This window comes from Phascolarctos cinereus, unplaced genomic scaffold, assembly GCF_003287225.1.
Source record: "Phascolarctos cinereus isolate Bilbo 61053 unplaced genomic scaffold, phaCin_HiC Scaffold_4;HRSCAF=312, whole genome shotgun sequence".
Taxonomy (NCBI): Eukaryota; Metazoa; Chordata; class Mammalia; order Diprotodontia; family Phascolarctidae; genus Phascolarctos; species Phascolarctos cinereus.
In genome coordinates this window covers 98442047-98462026 of record NW_027555847.1, presented here as the reverse complement: position 1 = coordinate 98462026, position 19980 = coordinate 98442047, and the positions used below count along the sequence as shown (strand labels likewise).

Here is a 19980-nt window from a genome sequence, read left to right as displayed (position 1 = left end):
TGGAAGAGGGAAGGTCTGTGGGTGGTTGGGTGAGGGCAGTAGGTCCAGGATCATGCTTGGTTGCTGCTACCACCACCACTACTGCCATCGTGCCAGCCAGTCGGGCTTTGGACCCAGCAATTCCACAGGAGCCCAGTATTAATTACAGAGCTTAATAGTTAGAAGAGACCTCCTTCCAATTCTCGGACACCATTTTCTAATCAAACCCTTCATTTTACAGTTTCTGCCGCTAGGTGAGGATCCAGAATGGGAGACAAGCCGATTTGGGAGCAGATTGCATCCAGCTTTGTGCAACATTACTACCAGTTATTTGATAATGACAGAACCCAGTTAGAAGCAATACATATTGATGCATCTTGCCTTATATGGGAAAGGCAGCATTTCCAAGGCCAAGCACCTATTATAGAGAAATTGTCTAGCCTTCCATTTCAGAAAATGCAGCACAACATCACAGCTCAGGACAGCTGTATACTCAGTATGTTGGTGGGGCAGTTAAAGGCTGATGAAGACTCCATTATGGGATTCCACCAGATATTTTTATTAAAGAACATCAATGATGCTTGGGTGTGCACCACTGACATGTTTGGGCTAGTGCTGCATAACTTTGACTGAGCCTTCTCTTCCCAAGGAACCCATGCTGATTCCTTCTCTCTCCTTTTCCTTATCTTATTCACGCTTCTTGTCCCCAGTTCCCCTCAGAACACTCCAAATATAATACATAAGCCTGCAAGACCACGGTGGGCAGTGGCATCATTTTTTGAGTGTGTTGTGCATGATGTTTGGGTGTTAAGACGAGCTGCAGCTGACAGAAGTTTGTGTTTTACCAGACCAGAGAATGCCTTAGAAAGAATAAGTAATGCAAAAGGTTGTCTTTTTTTTTTTAATGTACTGACAAGTTGCTCTAGTAACCAAAAAGAAATGAAGGAAAAAGCAGCAGCTGTGTGTTCAGCCCCGACCTTGATTTGTTCAGATGTTCAATGGCACATCATACAATAAAACCATGAAATTAAAAAAAGGAAGAAACAGAAAAAATAATTAAAAAAAAGACATGAGAAAGAATAAAATAAGTGAAAAAATGTTTTGATCCACATTCAGAATGCATCAGTTCTTTACCTGGATTTGGACAGCAATTTATTTCTAGTCCTTTGTACTTTTCTTGTACAATTGTGTTGCTAAGAAAAACTTTCATTCATGGTGATCATAACAAAATGTTGCATATACTGTGTGCAGTGTTTTCCTAGTTTTGCTCATTTCACTTTGCATCAGTTTCTACAAGTCTTTCTAGGTTTTTTTTTTTCCTGAAATGTACCTGTTCATCCCTTCTTATTGTACAATAGTACTCCATTACACAGCTTATTCAACCATTCCCCAATTGATTAGCATCCCTTCAGTATCCAGTATTTTGCTACCACAAATATGGTTGCTAAAAATATATTTGCACATGTAGATATTTTTCCCTTTTTTATTATCTCTTTGGCACATACACCTAGTAATGATCTTACTGAAAACTTGGTTTGCTTGCCCTTTGGGCATAGTTCCAAATTGCTCTACAGAATTGTTGGATAACTTCTCATTACCACCAATAGTACATCAGTGTCCCAGTTTCCTCACATCTTCACCAACATTTATCATTTTCCATTTTTGTCATATTAGCTAATCTGATTGGTGTGAGGTTGTATTTAAGAGTTATTTTGATTTGCATTCCTCTAATCAAAAGTGATGTAGAGCACTTCTTCATATACCTGTAGATTGTTTTGATTACTTCATTTGAACAGTTCTTGTTAATATCCTTTGTCATTTATCAATTAGGGAATGACTTGTATTCTCATAAAATTGACTCAGTTCTCTATACATTTGAGAAATGAGGCCTTTATCAGAGATGCTTGCCTTAAAGATTGTTTTCCAGATTTCTGCTTTCCTTTTAATCTTGGTTCCATTTGCTTTGTTTGTAGAAAAGCTATCCAACTTAATATGATCAACATCAGCTATTCTACATTTTGTAATGCTCCCTATCTCTTGTTTGGTCATGAATTCTTCCCCTCCCCATAGATCTGACACATAGGCTATTCCTTGCTCTTCTAATTTGAATCCTTTACTTCTTCTCTGTCAGGTAAAATAGATTTTCATATTTCAAAAGATTTTAAATATATATATATATATATATATATATATATACATATACATATATATGTATACACACACACATACACACACATACATACATACATATATATACACACATACATAAATATATGGATATATATAAATTCTCTCTTTAAGCCAATACTGATGAGAGTAAGGTTCAAGCATTTCCCATTACAGCACCCTCCCATCTTCCCCTACACTGTAATAAGTCTTTCTCACCTCTTCATGTGAGATAGTTTACCCCATTCTACCTCTCCTTTCTTTCTACATCCATTGTACTTCTCTTTCTTCTCCCTTAAATTTTTATGTCATTCCCTCAAATTAACTTTACATCCATACCTTTGGTCTATGTATATTTCTTCTATCTGTATTGTTAGTGATACAATTTTTAAGAGTTACAAATATCATCTTCCTGTGAAGGGCTGTAAACAGTTCAGCTCTACTAAATTCCTTGTTTTCTTTTCCCTTTTTACCCATTTATGCGTCTCATGTGTCTTGATATTGGAGGTCAATTTTTTGGTTTAGTTCTTTTTGTCTCCTTATACAGCCTTGAAATCCTTCTATTTCATTTAATGACCATTTTTTCCTCTGATGTATTAATCTTAATTTTGCCAGGTAAGTGGTACTTGGTTGTAGTCCTAGCTTGTTGCCTTCCAGAAAATCATATTCTGTGACTTTTAATTCTTTAATGCTGCAGCTGCCAAGCCCTGTGTGATCTTGATTGTGACTTCCTGATTTTTTTTCCTTTTTCACCACTTGTAATGTTTTCTTCTTGACCTGATAGATCTGAAACTTGGCTGTTATATTCCTTTGGGTTTTTATTTTGGGATCTCTTTCCTGAGGTAATGGATGGATTCTTTCCATGCTTATTTTGCCCTCTGATTCTAGGACATCCATGCAGTTTTCCTTGATAATTTCTTGAAAGATATGGTCCAGATCTTCCTTTGTATTATGGCTTTCAGGTACTCCAATGATTCTTATAGTGTCTCTCCTAGATCTATTTTCCAGATCAATTTTTTCCCCCATAAGTCATTTTACATTTTCTTCCATTTGTTTTCATTCTTTTGAATGTGTTTGATCGATTCATTATGCCTCATAGTCATTAGCTTCCACTTGTCCAATTCTAACTTTTAAAGTGTTCTTTTCCTCAATTCGATTTTGTATTTTCTTTTCCATTTGGCCAATAGCACTCTTTAAGGAGTTCATTTTTTTTTCCAAGTGGATTTTTGTATTTCCTCTTCCATTTGGCCAATTCTACCTTTTAAGCAGTTTTCCAAGCTTTTTACTCTTTTTTTTTTCTTAATTCTCTTGCATCACTCTCATTTTTTTTGCCAATTTTTTTTCTACCTCTCTTATGTGATTTTTAAGCTCCTTTTTGGGGTCTTTCATGAGTTCTTTCTGGGCTTGAGACCACCATCAATTTTCTTTAGGATTTTTCTGAAAGCCATTTTGCCATTGTTGTCATCTTCTAAGTTTGTGTGTTGGTCTTCCCTGTCACCATAATAACTATATGGTCAGATTTTTTTCTTTCTCTTCTTTTTCTTTCTTTCTTTCTTTCTTTCTTTCTTTCTTTCTTTCTTTCTTTCTTTCTTTCTTTCCTTCCTCCCTCCTTCTTTCCTTCCTCCTTCCTTCCTTCCTTCCTTCCTTCCTTCCTTCCTTCCTTCCTTCCTTCCTTCCTTCTTTCCTTCCTTTCTCTCTTCTCTCTCTCTCTCTCTCTCTCTCTCTCTCTCTCTCTCTCTCTCTCTCTCTCTCTCTCCCTTCTTTTGCTTATCTTTTCTTTGGCCTTTTTCATTTCTTTTAAATTTGATCTCTACTTCCAGTGTTTAAGGGGCTTGGTTTTGGGCTTTTTGTGCCAGTGGCTACAGTACCTGGCTATTTACCTGGTGTTACACTGATGTTGCCCTAAGACCCCCAGCAGACCCTTATGTCTGGTGCTGTGTTAAGGTGATAGGGTGTAGCTGCCACTGTTAAAGACCATAACGGTCTGGCAGTTTACCTGGTGTTGAGTTGGGGTCCTACTGGTGATATCTGGCATGTATGGATGTCAGGTGGGGATTTTCTGTGTTTTCCTGGGGCTACATTGAAGCTGCTGGGGATGCCTATTTGCCTTGGGCTACAGTGAAGCACATGGTGTTTCTCAGAGCTGAAGTCTTCTGTTTCTCTTGGGATGCTAAGGCATATAAGGGGGACTGGTGTTGGTGTTTGACTGTTTGACCAAACTGAGATTTAGGATCTCCCACTGGTTTGCTAAAGCGGGACTTGTCTTTGGGTTGCTGGGATGCTTCCTGTCCTGGAATGTGCTTTCCTTTTACCTGAAGGAGATGGACCTTTCTTGACAATCCTTCAAGGCTCCCAGGCTAAAAGCCAGTTTTACCACATCTTCCCATTCGTTCTGCTGTTCCATTCTTTGTTCTGTGGTGCTATTTTGTGGTTATTTAGAGGTAAATATGGGAGAGCTACAGCAATTTACTACTTACTCCTCCATCTTGGCTCCCAGGTTTTTTTTTCTTCAGCTAGAGCAAAATACATTCTGCTCTAGCCCCTACCTTTGTTCTGTCTGTGTCTCTCTCTGCCTCAAATGTGTCCCTTGTAAATTACATTTTTAGATTTGTGGCTTTTAATGCACTCTACTATATATTTCCATTTTATTTGTGAATTCACCCAATTCACATCGAGAGTTACAATTATTGTCATTTTATTTCTCTCCACCCAAATTTTTCACCTGTTTATGCTTCTCTCTGTTCTCTCACCCTATCCCTCCAAAAAAAATGTTTGCTTTTGACTGTATCTTCCTTAAATTTTCATTCTCTTTTGTCAGCCTCTCCTTCTGTTATTCTCTTCTCTTAACTCCATATACAGCAACAGTTTTCTATATCCCTCTAATGTGTTTTCTCTCTTTAAGCCAATTCTGATGACAGTAATGTTCTAGCATTGCCTGCGAACTCCCATTTCCCCCTACACTGTAAAAGCTCTTCAATGCCTCTTTTATATAATTTACTCCATTCAATCTCTCCCTTTACCTTTTTCATAGTGCATTCCTCTTTCTCATCCAGTATTTTTATTTCTTTTTGATATCTTTGAATCTTTGTCAATTTGCACTCATGCCCTCTCTCTATAATCACTCCTTCTAACTGTTATTTTTTTATACTAATAAAGTTCTTAGAAGGTAAAAGTATCATCTTCCCATGTAGGAATGTAAACTGTTAAACATTTTTGAAGTCCTTATGATTTATCTGTCCTATTTACTTTCATATTTTCCCTGACAGATGTATTTGAAAATCAAATTTTCTATTAAGCTCTGGTCTTTTTATCTGGGACGCTTGAAAATCCTCAATTTTATTAAATGTCCATTTTCCTTTCTGAAGTAATATACTCAGTTTTTCTGGGTAGATGATTCTTACTTGTAATCCTAGCTCTTTTTACCTCTGGAATATCATATTTCAAGCCTTCTATTCCTTTTAATATGGAAGCTGTTAAATATTGTGTTATCCCAACTGTTGCGCAATGATATTTCAATTGATTCTTTCTGTCTGCTTATAACATTTTCTCCTTGACCTTGGAACTCTGGAATTTGGTTATAATATTCCTGGAAGTTTTCATTTTGGGGTCTCTTTGAGGATGTGATGATGGATTCTTAGCATTTCTATTTTATTTTCTGGTTCTAGGATATCAGGCTAGTTTTCTTTGATAATTTCTTGAAATACATAAGTTCTTTTCTTGTCATGGCTTTCAGGTAGTCCACTAATTCTTAAATTATCTATCTTTAATCAGTTTTCTTTGTCAGTTTTTCCTCTAACTAAATATTTCATGTTCTTCTATTTTTTAGTTCATTGGATATTGTTTTATTTTTCTTGATGTCTTTTGGAGTCATTAGCTTTCATTTGCTCAATTCTAATTTTTTAAGGAATTATTGCCTTTAGTGCATTTTTATGCCTCTTCTTCCTTTTGGCCAATTCTTCTTTATAACATTTTCTTTTCGTTTTCAAAAGTTTATTTATTTATTTTATTTTTCTACATTCACTTCCATAAGATTTTGAGTTCCATATTTTTCTCCCATCTCTCCCTACCTCCCCCACCCAAAGAAGGCATGCAATTTGATATAGGCTCTACCTATACATTCAGATTGATCCTATTTTCACATTAGTCATGTTGTAAAGAAGAATTAGAACCCACAGGAGAAACCATGAGAAAGAAGAAGCAAACAAAAAAAAAAAAGAAAAAATATAGGGATAGAAATAATATGTTTTCATACTCATTGATACTACATAGTTCTTTTTTTCATGTAGATAGCATTTTTCATCATGAGTCCTTTGGAGTTGTCTTGGATCCTTACATTGTTAAGAAGAAATGAGTTTATTAAGGTTGATCATTGCACATTGTGGCTGTTACTGTGTACAATGTTCTTGTGGTTCTGCTCACTTCACTCAGCATCAGTTGATATTAGTCTTTCCAGGTTTTTCTGAAGTCTGCCTGCTCATCATTTCTTATAGTATGACAGCATTCTATTATATGCACATACCTCAACTTGTTCAGCCATTCCCCAACTGATGGGCATCCCCTCAGTTTCCAATTCTTTGCTACAACAAAAAGAGCTGCTATAAATATTTTTGTACATGTGAGTCCTTTTCCCATTTTTATGATCTTTTTGGGATACAGATCTAGAAGCACTATTGCTGGGTCAAAGGGTATGCACATTTTTATAGCCCTTTGGCCGTAGTTATGAATTGCTCTCCAGAATGGTTGAATCAGTTCACAACTCCACCAACAGGGCATTAGTGTTCTAATTTTTACAGTTGCTCCAACATTTATCATTTTCCTGTTTTGTCATGTTAACCAGTCTGATAAGTGTGATGTGAAATTCTCCCATCAGTAGTGATTGATAACATTTTTTCACATGACTATAGATAGTTTTAATTTATTCATCTGAAAACTGCCTGCTCATATCCTGTGACCATTTATCAATTGTAGAATAATTTGTATTGTTATAAAGTTGACTTAGTTCTCTACATATTTTAGAAATGAGGCCTTTATCAGAGACACTTGTTATAAAAACATCTTTCCCAGTTTTCCTCTTCCCTCCTAATCTTTGTTGCATTGGCTTTGTTTGTTCAAATATTTTCAATTTAATGTAACCAAAATTATACATTTGGCATTTCATAATGTTCTCTATCTCTTGTTTGGTCATAAATTCTTCCATTCTCCATTAATCTGACAGGTAAACTATTCCTTGCTTTCCCAGTTTGTTTATAGTTTCAGCCTTCATATCTAAATCATGAACTTATTTTGACTTTATTTTGGTATATGTTATAAGATGTTGGTCTTTGCCTAGTTTCTGTCATACTATTTTCCAGTTTTCTCAGCAGTTTTTGTCAAATAGTGAGTTGTTATCCCAGATCTAGGGTCTTTGGGTTTATCAAACAGTAGATTACTGTAGTTCTTGACTACTGTATTTTGTGTACCTAACCTATTCCACTGATCCACTACTGTATTTCTTAGCCAGTACCAAGTAGTTTTGATAATTGTTGTCTTATAATATAATTTAAGATCTGGAAGAGCTAGGCTACTTTCCCTACCATTTCTTTTCATTAGTTCCTTTGATATTCTGGACTTTTTGCTCTTCCAGATGAATCTTGTTATTTTTTTTCTAGTTAAAAAAATAATTTTTGGTAATTTGATAGTATGACAATGAAAAAGTAAATTACCTTAGGTACACTTGTCATTTTCATTATATTAGCTCAGCCTTTCCATGAGAAATTGATATTTTTCTAATTATTTAGATCTGACTTTATTTGTGTGAGAAGTGTTTTATAATAGTACTCATATAATTCCTGGGTTTATTTCAGCAGGTAGTCTCCTAAATATTTTACAAAGTATGAAGTAACTTTAAGTGAAAATTTCTCTATCTTTTGCTGTTGGGATTATATAGAAATGCCAGTTATTTATTTGGGTTTATTTTATATCCTGCAACTTTGCTGAAGTTGTTTATTATTTCAACTTTTTTTTTCACTTGATTCTTTAGGATTCTCTAAGTATATCATCACATCATCTGCCAAAAAGTGATAGTTTTGTTTCTTCTTTGCCTATTCTAATACTTTCAATTTCTTTTTCCCCCTCTTATTGCTAAAGGTAATATGTCTAGTACCATATTAAATAACAGTAGTAATAATGGACATCCTTGTTTCACCCCTGATCTTATTGGATATGCTTCCAGCTTATCCCCATTACATATAATGCTTGCTGTGGGTTTTAGATAGATGCTACTTAACATTTTAAGAGAGGCTTTATTTTTTTCATTGAATTGTTGTACATCTTTTTCCATTTGGCCTATTCTGTTTTTTTAAGATATTATTTTCTTCACTATTTTTTGTGCCTTCTTTTCCAAGCTGTTCATTATTTCTTTGTGTTTTTTTCTTGCACCACTCTCATTTCTTTTCCCAATTTTTTTCTGTACCTCTCTTTTTTAAATTTGTTTAGGCAATTGGGGTTAAGTGACTTGTCCATGGTCACACAGCTAGTAATAGTCAAGTGTTTGGTCTGAGGCCAGATTTTAATTCAAGTCCTTCTGACTTCAGGGCTGGTGCTCTATCCACTGTGCCACCTAGCTTTTTGATTTTTACAATCATTTTAAGGCATTTCTATGCCCTGAGATCAATTCATATTTTTTCTTTGATACTTTGCATGTAGCTCTTTGTTTTTGTTTTCTTCTTCTGAATTTGAGTTTTGGTCTTCCTAATCACCATAGTAGCTTTATATGGTCAGATTCTTTTGCTTGATGTTCACGTATTTTCTCAGCTTATTTCTTGACTTTTATTTTTACATTAAAGTGGGACTCTGCTACTGGGATTGAGGATGCAGTGTCCCAAGCTTCAGGTTTTTTGTGCTGCTATTTTCAGAGGTAGTTCTGAGGTTCTGTAAGTTTTCAGTTCTTTCTAGATGTTATGGGTTAAGAAGAGGTGGGGTCAACATTCTCTTGGCCTATGCTTTGTTCTATGAGTGACTACCAGCACTCTTTTCCACCCTGGAACCATAAGCAGTATTTTGGCTCTTCTTAGTGCTCCTCCTCACTCTTGGACTGCTGGCATCACCTTCATTGGACTTTGTTTCACTCTCATGCCCATGAAACCAGCCTTTCCTCTTGTCTTTCTGAGTTTTCTTAGGCTGCAAATTTGTTTTTCCCTTATCTTTTTGATGGTGCTACCTTTCCAGAATTCATTTCGAGGTGTTATTTTAATGTTGTTTGGAGGGTTATTTGGAAGAGATTGGGTGAGTCCTTTTCTTTACTCCAGCATTGTGGTTCCTCTCTTCCAGCCAGTCTTTGACGTTTTTAAAGAATGATGTTATCATCAAGGACAGTCATGAACTTATCTATACTTTTTTTTTCTTTCAACAGGGAGAGCGCTTAAACAGTGGAGAGTTCATGTTGCCTATTGCTTATGTTCACTGCCAACTTTGGCAGAGTCTTTTGGAATACACCATGACATTCCTCCATTTGGCTGTAGTATCCTCCTATGATAACATCACTTGCATTTTGCCCTCTTTTTGTGCTCACCTATGTCTTCCTTTTCCATTACCACTCCCCTTCTTGATGAAGTTGTGTGCCACATTGGTCCTTGTATCTAATCTATTTCTTTTGACATTTAAATCTATACCCTGACATATCAGATCACAAGCCACATTCCACTATGTTTTGGTGATTCTTCTGAGAGTTACTTCATCATTTTTTCAGTAAGCTCTCTAGTTCATTTAGTAATTTATGTGTGAATACACACATACATATATATGTACACACACACACACAAACACACACACATGTACATATATTTAATTAGGGGGCACTGTTGATAAAGCACTAAATTTGGAGTCAGAAAGACCTAAATTTTCATACTGCCTCAGATAGTCACTTAATCTGTGACCTTTGACAAGTTGTTTAAACTCTGTTTGTCTTAATTTTCGCATCTATAATAAGAGTAAAATAACAGCACCTCTCTCCTGAAGTTATCAAGAAGATCAAATGAGATATTTGTGAAGCCATTAAAGCACTATATAAATGTGTTATTACTACTACTACTACTACTACTACTACTACTACTACTACTACTACTACTATTACTACTACTACTACTCTTCTCGGATTTGTCCACTGATGTTTTCTTTTTTCTTACATTTACCTGCTAATTAATATCTTGGTGAGTTAGATTGGCAGATGTTTGTGAATGTTTGTCTCCTTTCCTCTCCATTTTCACTTTGAGACAATCAGCATCAGATTGGCAACTTCCTAGGCAAATATATTTTCTCTGGTCCTTATTAGATGGATTCCTTCTCTGGCTAAAAACCCAACAGTCTGTCATTTTAAGTTGTGGTGCCAAAATGTATATCATATTCTCTAACATTATCTTTATCAGTGAACTTCCCAAATCTGTCCTCTCCTGAAGCCCTCCCCTTCCCACTTCAAATGATGGCAGTGATGAAAAGACTGCTTGTGCCACTGAGGTTTTTATTTCATGCCCAGAGAGCTTTCTAATCCTCTGTATTACTTTGTATTTTTTCTTTTTATTTTCATACAGAAGCACATCTTCTAGTCTTCTAAGCTAGTGATCTACAGAGTAAAGAGGCATTCCTCCATCCCTTCTCATATTCTCTAGTAGAAAAAAAGAAACTAAAAGACACGTAAGTTTTGTGCATGCATTGCTTAACTTAACTCTCCAAGAAACAAAATTGTCATATACTGTTATAGGCCCCTTGAACATTCTATCCCTTATCTATATTCTTGGAAGCTAAAATCCACTAAAATCTATCTTCTATGATCTTACTACTAACCCATGTGTCTGCCACTTATCCTTTCCAGTTTGTTGTAAGGAAAATAGAAGGAAGTAAATCACAAGTGAGGATTTTATATCAACATTTCTCATTATTGCTTCAGTCTTTCTTGACTTCTCCAGGCTTGCTATAGATAATTTTTCAGGTATTTTGGATTCATACTGAGCAGAGTCCTGACTATTTGAATCTCTCAAGAATTCGTTAGGCATTTGCTCTGTGCTAGGAACTATGCAAAGAATTGGGAATATGAATAAAAAAGGTAAGTGACAGTCCTAGTCTAATGAGAGAGACAACATGCAGACCAACTATATATAATGAAGACACATATAAGATAAACTGAAAATGATTAATGAAAGGTAGTCACTGGCGTTAAGGAGGATTGGCAAGGGCTTCTTTGGGAAGGTAGGATTTTAGGTAAGACTTGAAGAAAGCCAGGGAGGTTGTAAGGCAGATATAAGGGGAGAGAGAGAGAGAGAGAGAGAGAGAGAGAGAGAGAGAGAGAGAGAGAGAGAGAGAGAGAGAGAGAGAGAGAGAGAGAGAGAGAGAGAGAGAGAGAGTTCTAAGCATGGAGGACAGCAGTGAAAATACGTTGAAAATGCAGGGGATAAGGAAGTAGGAAGATGTAAGGAGTAAGAAAACTGAAAAAGTAGGGGAAAGGGAAGAAACAGAAAGTAATGGAGGGCATGAAAAGCCAAATAGAGTATTTTATATTTGATTGTGAAACCAAGAGAGAGCTTTGGAGTTGATTGAATAGAGGGATGACATGGTAAAACTTGAATTTTAAGTTATTTTGACAGCCTGTTGGAGGATAGACTGGCATAGGGAAAGACTTGAGAGGAAACCAACTAGTGCTACTGCAAAAATCTAGGCCTGAGGTGATAAGGGCCTGGATCAGGGTAAAGGCAGTGTTAGGGGACAGAGAGGAGCAGATATAAGAGATGTTATGAAATTAGATACTACAGGACTTGTCAACTGAAACTGAAACTGCCCATAGCTATTGTCTATGAGGAGATGCTCTGCTTGATTGACATACAACTTCCCAAACCTTTATACCTATTTCTTTCTTGTTTCTCTCACTGCTAATCAGACTTCACAAAAGTTCCTTTAGTGATAAAGAAAACCAAAACCACTTTTACCCTTCCTAGAATATTATTATTTTCAAATTATTTCAGTGACCTTGGTGGTTTTTTTTCTTTCCTCCTCTTAATCCTGAATCTTAACATTAATGAAAAGATTCAATTCCAAGGATAAGAATAGTCTTTCCTTACTAGCATTAATAACTACTAATAATTATATGGCACTTTAGAAATTGCAAGGTACTTTACATAAATTATTATATTTGAAACCCACAACAAGATTATAACGTGGGTTTACCCCCCACACTCCTCAAATTTACAGATGAGGAAAATGATACTAAAAAACATTAAGTGACTTGTCCAAGACAGCAGACCTAAGAAGTAGCTAAATTTCAGAGCTCCTAGGTCAAGGAGAAAATATTGCAAGCAGCCAGGAAGAAACAATTCAAATATGGAGTCACAGTCAGGATCACAAAAAATTTAGCAGTTCCCATATTAAAAGAAGTAGAGGGCTTGAAACATGATGTTATGGAAGGCAAAGTAAATAGGATTAAAACAAAGAATCACCTACCTGCAAAACAGTACAATTCTTCAGGGGAGAAATGGTTATTTAGTAAAATAGCAGACTTTCAAGTATTACAGATAAAAAAAAACAGAACTGAATAGAAAAATTGGAATTCAAACAAAAGACTCGAGAGAAATATGAAAAGGTAAACATGAAACAATAATCATTAGAGACTCAATAAAGATGAACTGTTTACATGTCTATTTATAGAAAAAGACAAAGAAGAACCCTATTATTGAGACAATAGAATTAATCTACATAGAGGGCATGGGTGTGATTCTATGATCATTTCTCAAAAAGCAGCTTGGCCTTATAAAGAACATGTCACAAATTGGTTTATTATCAGGAATCCAACTTTCTGATACCTACTTTCTTTTTTTTTCAGTCTTTTTTTATTCATTTCTTTCGATTTATCAACAATCACTTCCATACGCTTATGAGTTGAAAATTTTTCTCCCTCTTCCTCCCCGCTACCCTCCCCAAGACAGCACACAATATGATATAGGCTTTACATTTACATAGCCATTAAACATATTTTCACATTAGTGCAGTTGTAAGTAAAAATTAAAACAAATAGGAGGAACCATCAGAAAGATGGAAAAAAAACTCACCAGATGGTAAAAATAAGTGATAGTGATTCCACTTCCATAGTTCTTTGCGTGTGGACAACATTTTCCAACCCGAGGCCTCTGAAGATGTCTTAGATCCTCGTAATGCTGAGAAGGGTTCAGTTTAACAATCTTAGTCATTGCATAATGTGGCTGTTATTGTGTACAGTCCTCTTGGTTCTGCTCACTTCACTCAGCATCAGACCACATAAGTCTTTCCAGGTTTTTCTGAAGTCAGACTGCTCATCATTTCTTATTGCATAAGGAGGTGGTGGTCAAAAGCAAAACACTAGTGAAGGGGAGAAATGAAAAAGGAGAAAGAAAAGAATAAATAGGGGGCAAAAAGAATGGAGAAAAAGACACAGATAGTAATCATAACTGTGAATGTAAATGGGATGAACTCTCCCATAAAACAGAAACGGATTGCAGAATGGATTAAAAACCATAATCCTACAATACATTGTTCACAGGAAACACATTTGAAAAAGAGTGACACATACAGGGTAAAGGTAAAAGGCTGGAGCAGAATATATTATGCGTCAGCTGAAGTGAAAAAAGCAGGGGTAGCAATCCTGATCTCAGATAAAGCAAAAGCAAAAATAGATCTAATCAAAAGAGATAAGGAAGGAAACTACATCCTGCTAAAAGGCACCATAGACAATGAAGTAATATCATTACTAAACATATATGCACCAAATGTATAGCATCCAAATTCTTACAGGAGAAGTTCAGGGAGTTACAGGAAGAAATAGACAGCAAAACTATACTAGTGGGGGACCTGAACCTCCCCCTCTCAGCACTAGATAAGTCTAACCACAAAATAAACAAGAAAGAAGTTAAGGAGGTGAATACAACATTAGAAAAGTTAGGTATGATAGACCTCTGGAGAAAACTGAATGGGGATAGAAAGGAATATACTTTTTTCTAATCAGTACATGGCACATACACAAAAATCTACCATGTACTAGGCATAAAAACCTCACAATCCAATGCAGAAAGGCAGAAATATTAAATGCATCCTTTTCAGATCATGACACAATAAAAATTATATGTAATAAAGGGCCATGGAAAGATAGACTAAAAAATAATTGGAAACTAAATAATCTAATCCTAAAAAATGATTGGGTCAAACAACAAATCATAGAAACAATCAATAATTTCATTCAAGAGAATGACAATAATGAGACAACATACCAAAACCTATGGGATGCAGGGAAAGCATTTCTTAGGGGAAGTCTTATATCTCTAAATGCTTATATAAATAAAATAGAAAAAGAGGAGATTAATGAATTGGGCATACAACTAAAAAAACTAGAAAAAGAACAAATTAAAAATCCTCAACTAACACCAAATTAGAAATATTGAAAACCAAAGGAAAAATTAAGAAAATTGAAATTAAGAAAACTATTGAACTAATAAATAAAACTAAGAGCTGGTTTTATGAAAAAAACAATAAAATAGATAAGACTTTGGTTAATTTAATTTAAAAAAAAGAGAGAAGAAAACCAAATTACTAGTATCAAGAATGAAAAGGGAGAAGCTACCACCAAGGAAGAGGAAATTAAAACAATAATTAGGAATTATTTTGCCCAACTATATGCCAACAAATTTGACAATCTTAGTGAAATGGATACATATTTACAAAAATATAAATTGCCCAGATTAACCAAAGAGGAAGTAAAATACTTAAATAACCCCATCTCAGAAAAAGAAATTGAACAAGCCATTGATGAACTCCCTAGGAAAAAATCTCCAGGGCCAGATGGATTTACATGCGAATTCTATCAAACATTTAAAAAAATTAATTAATACAATACTATATTATTTGGGAAAATAGGTGAAGAAGGAGTCTTACCAAATTCTTTTTATGATACAAATATGGTGTTGATACCTAAACCAGGAAGAGTCAAAATAGAGAAAGAAAATTATAGACCAATTTCTCTAATGAATATAGATGCAAAAATTTTAAACAAAATACTAGCAAGTAGATTACAGCAACTTATCACAAGAATAATACACTATGACCAGGTAGGATTTATACCAGGAATGCAGGGTTGGTTCAATATTAGGAAAACTATCAGCATCATTGAGCATATCAACAACAAAACCAACAGAAACCACATGATCATCTCAATAGATGCAGAAAAAGCTTTTGATAAAATACAACACCAATTCCTATTAAAAACGCTAGAAAGCATAGGTATAAATGGAGTCTTCCTTAAAATAATAAATATCATCTATCTAAAACCTTCAGCAAGCATTATATGTAATGGGGACAGGCTAGAAGCATTTCCAATAAGATTGGGTGTGAAACAAGGATGTCCATTATCACCACTGTTATTCAATATTGTACTGGAAACCTTAGCTTTAGCAATAAGAGAAGAAAAAGAAAGTGAAGGCATTAGAATAGGCAAAGAAGAAACAAAGCTATCACTCTTTGCAGATGACATGATGATATACTTAGAAAATCCTAAAGAATCAAGTAAAAATCTACTTGAAATAATAAACAACTTTAGCAAAGTTTCAGGCTATAAAATAAACCCACATAATTCATCAGCATTTCTATATATTACCAACAAAGCCCAACAGCAAGAGATAATATCTACTTTCAAAAATCTTTTTTTAACTTGAAGGAACCCTATGGATTGTTTGATTTTTAAAGGAAAAAGTGAAACTTTTAGTTGTTGAGTTGAGAATGCTTTAACATAAGTCCTTATGCTAAAACTGTTGTTGAACATGACTTTCAAAGATCTATTTAGCTGTTTATGTATGTCGATCTTAGCGTCAGAAAAATCAGTATTAAGCTCGAGTCCTTCTACTCATTAGTTATGTATTGATATTATTTAATTTCTCTGAGCCAGTTTCCTCTTTCAATAATCAGGGACAATTATGCTTATATTACTCAAAGAGTTGTCAGGCTTAATGAGAAAATGTATGCAAGGTGCCTTGTTACCAGAAAATACTATAAAATTTTAAATTATCATTACTATTGTTATCTTTAGCTTATCCTCTAAAGGACTTTCCAGCCACTGCAAATTCCTGCTCCTTAATCTCAGCTGAGCTCTTTTAAGCTGGAAGACAATAATTTTATTCATCTTACAGATAACATAACATTTCCTCATACTACTTCTTCCTGATTCTATTCACTTTCTTCAGTCAGTGTGAGATACAAAAATGGAAAGGCAAGTTGGAAACAAAAAGGAACACATGAGGGAAAATCTGAGAATGAAGAAGTAGGATTTCAAAAGAAAATTGGAAAGGTAGGTTGGATCCATGTTGTGGGAGAAATCTAATTCCATACTAAGGAGTTTGCACTTGTCAAATATAAATTCTTTATATTCTTTTTATTTCTCATTGTTCCCTTTTGCTACATTCCCATAGCCATCATCATAGTTCAGACTTTTTAAAGTATTTTCCTCGATTATGTGAGTTTTTCTTATTGGTCTGCCTTGTATTAGCTTCCTTTTCTTTCAATCCATCCTATTTGTTATTAACAATTAATCTTTCCTTGAAAATGGTTATGTTTGATTCTCAATCAAAATTTTAAAGTTTACTTCATCACCTGCAAAATAAAATACAAACTCCTAAGCCTAGAAGAGCACCTTGCCACCTCACCCCAAACTTCATAGTCTGGCTATAGGGCATGTTCATAGCAACTACTTCTGAAAGAGATCTCAAGAAAAACATCGTCTAGTACAACAACCAAATTATGCATGTGAGGAATCAGAATCAGAAAAGAAAAATGACTTGTCTGTGGTCACACAGTTAATAATCAGCAGAATTAGGGTTCAGAAAAAAAGTCCTTTTCCTCCAAATCCGATGCTTCTGACTACATTACAAATATCTCATACCTAACTATAGTTTTAACTCCTTATCCTGTTCATACACTCTACACTTCAGAGGTATTAGACTACTGATCGCTACCTGTCAAAATATTGTTTAACTTCTGTTGAAATTCTTTTTGAAATTCTACTGATCCTTCAAGCCCAGAAAAATGAAAATCTCTTTGATTACTACAGAAATAGTTGTTCCCTTTTGTGAAAATTCATATTACCATCCATCTCTCTTGTGTAATTATAATATTCAAATTTATATTGTCATCATCTGTGCACATGTCTTATTTTCCTTCTTTGCTTCTTGAAGGCAGGGATTGGATCCCATTTATCTTTCCATCGCCACTGATGTCTAACACACAACTTTCATCTATTATGTGTGTTTAATAAATATTTATTGACTTAAATTCATCATAGAAATGGATGTTAATAGTGTGACAAAAACAATCAGCTAAAATCACAGATGTTCACGTTGGATTTAAAATATCAATTATTCCAATCTCTCATGTTTTTCTAAAACAAAGCACTATAGCTTAGAAAGTAAAAATGTGCCAAATTATTCAAGTCAACATTATCTGTATCCTTTCAATTTTGCTCTACTTTCACTTTGATGTGGGAACTGTCCCCAGTGGCACAGATAGAAATCTAGTTGCAAGGACCTGTGGATGTTTTAGGTATGAAAGTAAAAATAGAAGCAACTGATGGGGGATTTTGTAAGGAGAAGAAAGCTCTTGTTACTATGCATACCACTAGGCTTATTTAAAACAGCAAAAGAAGGTGTATATATTGAGGGCATCTATTCTTTTTTAGGATTATGGAGTGATCCAGTATTTGGAAAGAAAAGAGTAATATGAGTAAAAAAATGTGTTGTAAAAGGAGAGTGTCGGAAAAGTGACTAAAAGAAATAGAATAGAGAAAGAGAATGCTGAAGGATTAATTCAGTGATTAGGGAAGAGAGTGACTGTTAGTGTATGCCAATGAAATTCAATTTGACAAATACTTTTTTAAGCATCTACAATACATAAGATCTAGTGATAGTGACCCAAAAATCCTTATCTTAAATAAATTGCATTTTATTGGCAGATTCAATGTCTATTTAAAAAAAATTAGATGTAGGATTTCACCATTGTAGGAAGTTCCCAATGAAAAATGTCCTTTATTGATATAAATTGACATCTTTTCAGAGACCTAGAATCTTAGAGTAACCTATTCTAAGCTTCCTCTTTTGACAAATGAAACATGAAGGATCAAAGAAGGAGGGCAAGTGACTTATAGACTAGTACATGAGTATATGGGCATATCTAGAAGTAAATAAAAGTTAATGTCAGGAAAGAGGGAGAAATGAAGGCTTTATAGAGAAAGTGACAGATGAGAAGAGCTTTGAAGATAAGGGCATGTATGAAACTGATGACTCCCCAGATGTAGTTGAAATGGAATCTGTACCAGTGAATGATAGTTTTAGGACACCATGCCTTCTCATCCTATGCAATTTTTATTTGTGCCCACACATAAAACTTTCATAGAAGACCTACCCAATATGTTAGGTGTATTCCTTTAAGCCTTTCAATTTCCTACAACTTCTAGAATAATACTTGGACTACACATCTGAAATTCCCTCCGTATCACTACATCAATGTTCTACTTCCTTCCCCTTTCATAAGTCTTTTTGCTGATGTCTTTCAATGAATTTTTTTAGGCAATTAGAGTTAAGTGACTTGGCCAGGGTCACACAGCTAGTAAGCATCAAATGTTTGGTCTGAGGCTGGGTTTGAACTCAGGTCCTCTTGACTTCAGGGCCGGTGCTCTATCCACCCCACCACCTAACTGCCCCTCAATGCAATTTTTGCATACGAGTTTTATTGGATAACATGTTGTACCATGTAGTATAATCACCATATATCTCTCAGTTAACTTTAGGTTATTCATAAAAGCTATTTTTTTTTTCAGTAACTAACATGTACCTTGATTTGGTCACATAACTCTTTGAGAAGACATGACTATTACAAAGGTAGGTTTATGACATTGCCCAGCTTGAAATTGTTGACATAGTATGAACATATCCAAATAAAATATAATATAGACTGTTTTTACTTTTTTCTTCCCAATACGTAACCAGCTGTCTGTCCAATTGCCAGGCCTAATCTGGGCATAACGCTTTCTTTATTTGTGTTTGTGTCGTATGCATGTGTCTGCTGTGTGTGTGTGTGGGGGAGGTGTTTAAGAGAGAAAGAAACAACAAGACAAAGGCAGAGGCAGAAGGACAGAGATAGAAGCAGAGAAACAGAGGGAAAAAGTGAGAGAGTGTGTGCATTTCTTGTGTAGTTTATTAAGAGATTATAGATTTCAATGAGCAGACCTTAGAGTATTCTGTGGTTTGATGAAATCAGTAAAACATGTCCATTTGCTGATTTTTTCCCCTGTCAATAGTATGGATTCTCAACACAATAAAATGTTATACAGTACTACAATTCTCACAACCCAAGGGAATCTAACATTTAAGGTATTGCCTAGAGCAATAAACCTTGCCATGGAGGGCCATAGTAGTAAAGGACCAAGTAGGAGAAGCAGTGAGCTGCAATCCTTTAGAACATGATTCATTCATTTCATTTCAGCTGGAAGGGAAAAGATGATCAAAGACAGGTAAATCCAGAGCATAGGAAATTCATTAATTAAAGCTATTTCTTGGGAACTGGAGTCACCTAATAAGAAAAGACACCAGAGTCCAAGAAGATAAACATTTTCAAAAGAAGGGAAGATGTTGAACTGAAGGGTCGACGATGCTGGAGCTGCACTGATCAGGCACAATTACCATCTTCTGTGGTTCTGTGACTTCAGACACATTTGTAAGTTCTAGGCTATGACTGGATAGATTACATGGGATTGATACACTCTAGATTGTGAAACAGAGAAGGAGGTTACAGCTAAGGAATTCCATG

General features: G+C 35.1%; 1 pseudogene; it reads left to right on the top strand.

The window, feature by feature from the left end:
• Positions 1-211: 211 nt before the first annotated feature.
• LOC110219127 (nuclear transport factor 2 pseudogene) lies at positions 212-612 on the top strand (annotated as a pseudogene).
• Positions 613-19980: the final 19368 nt, after the last annotated feature.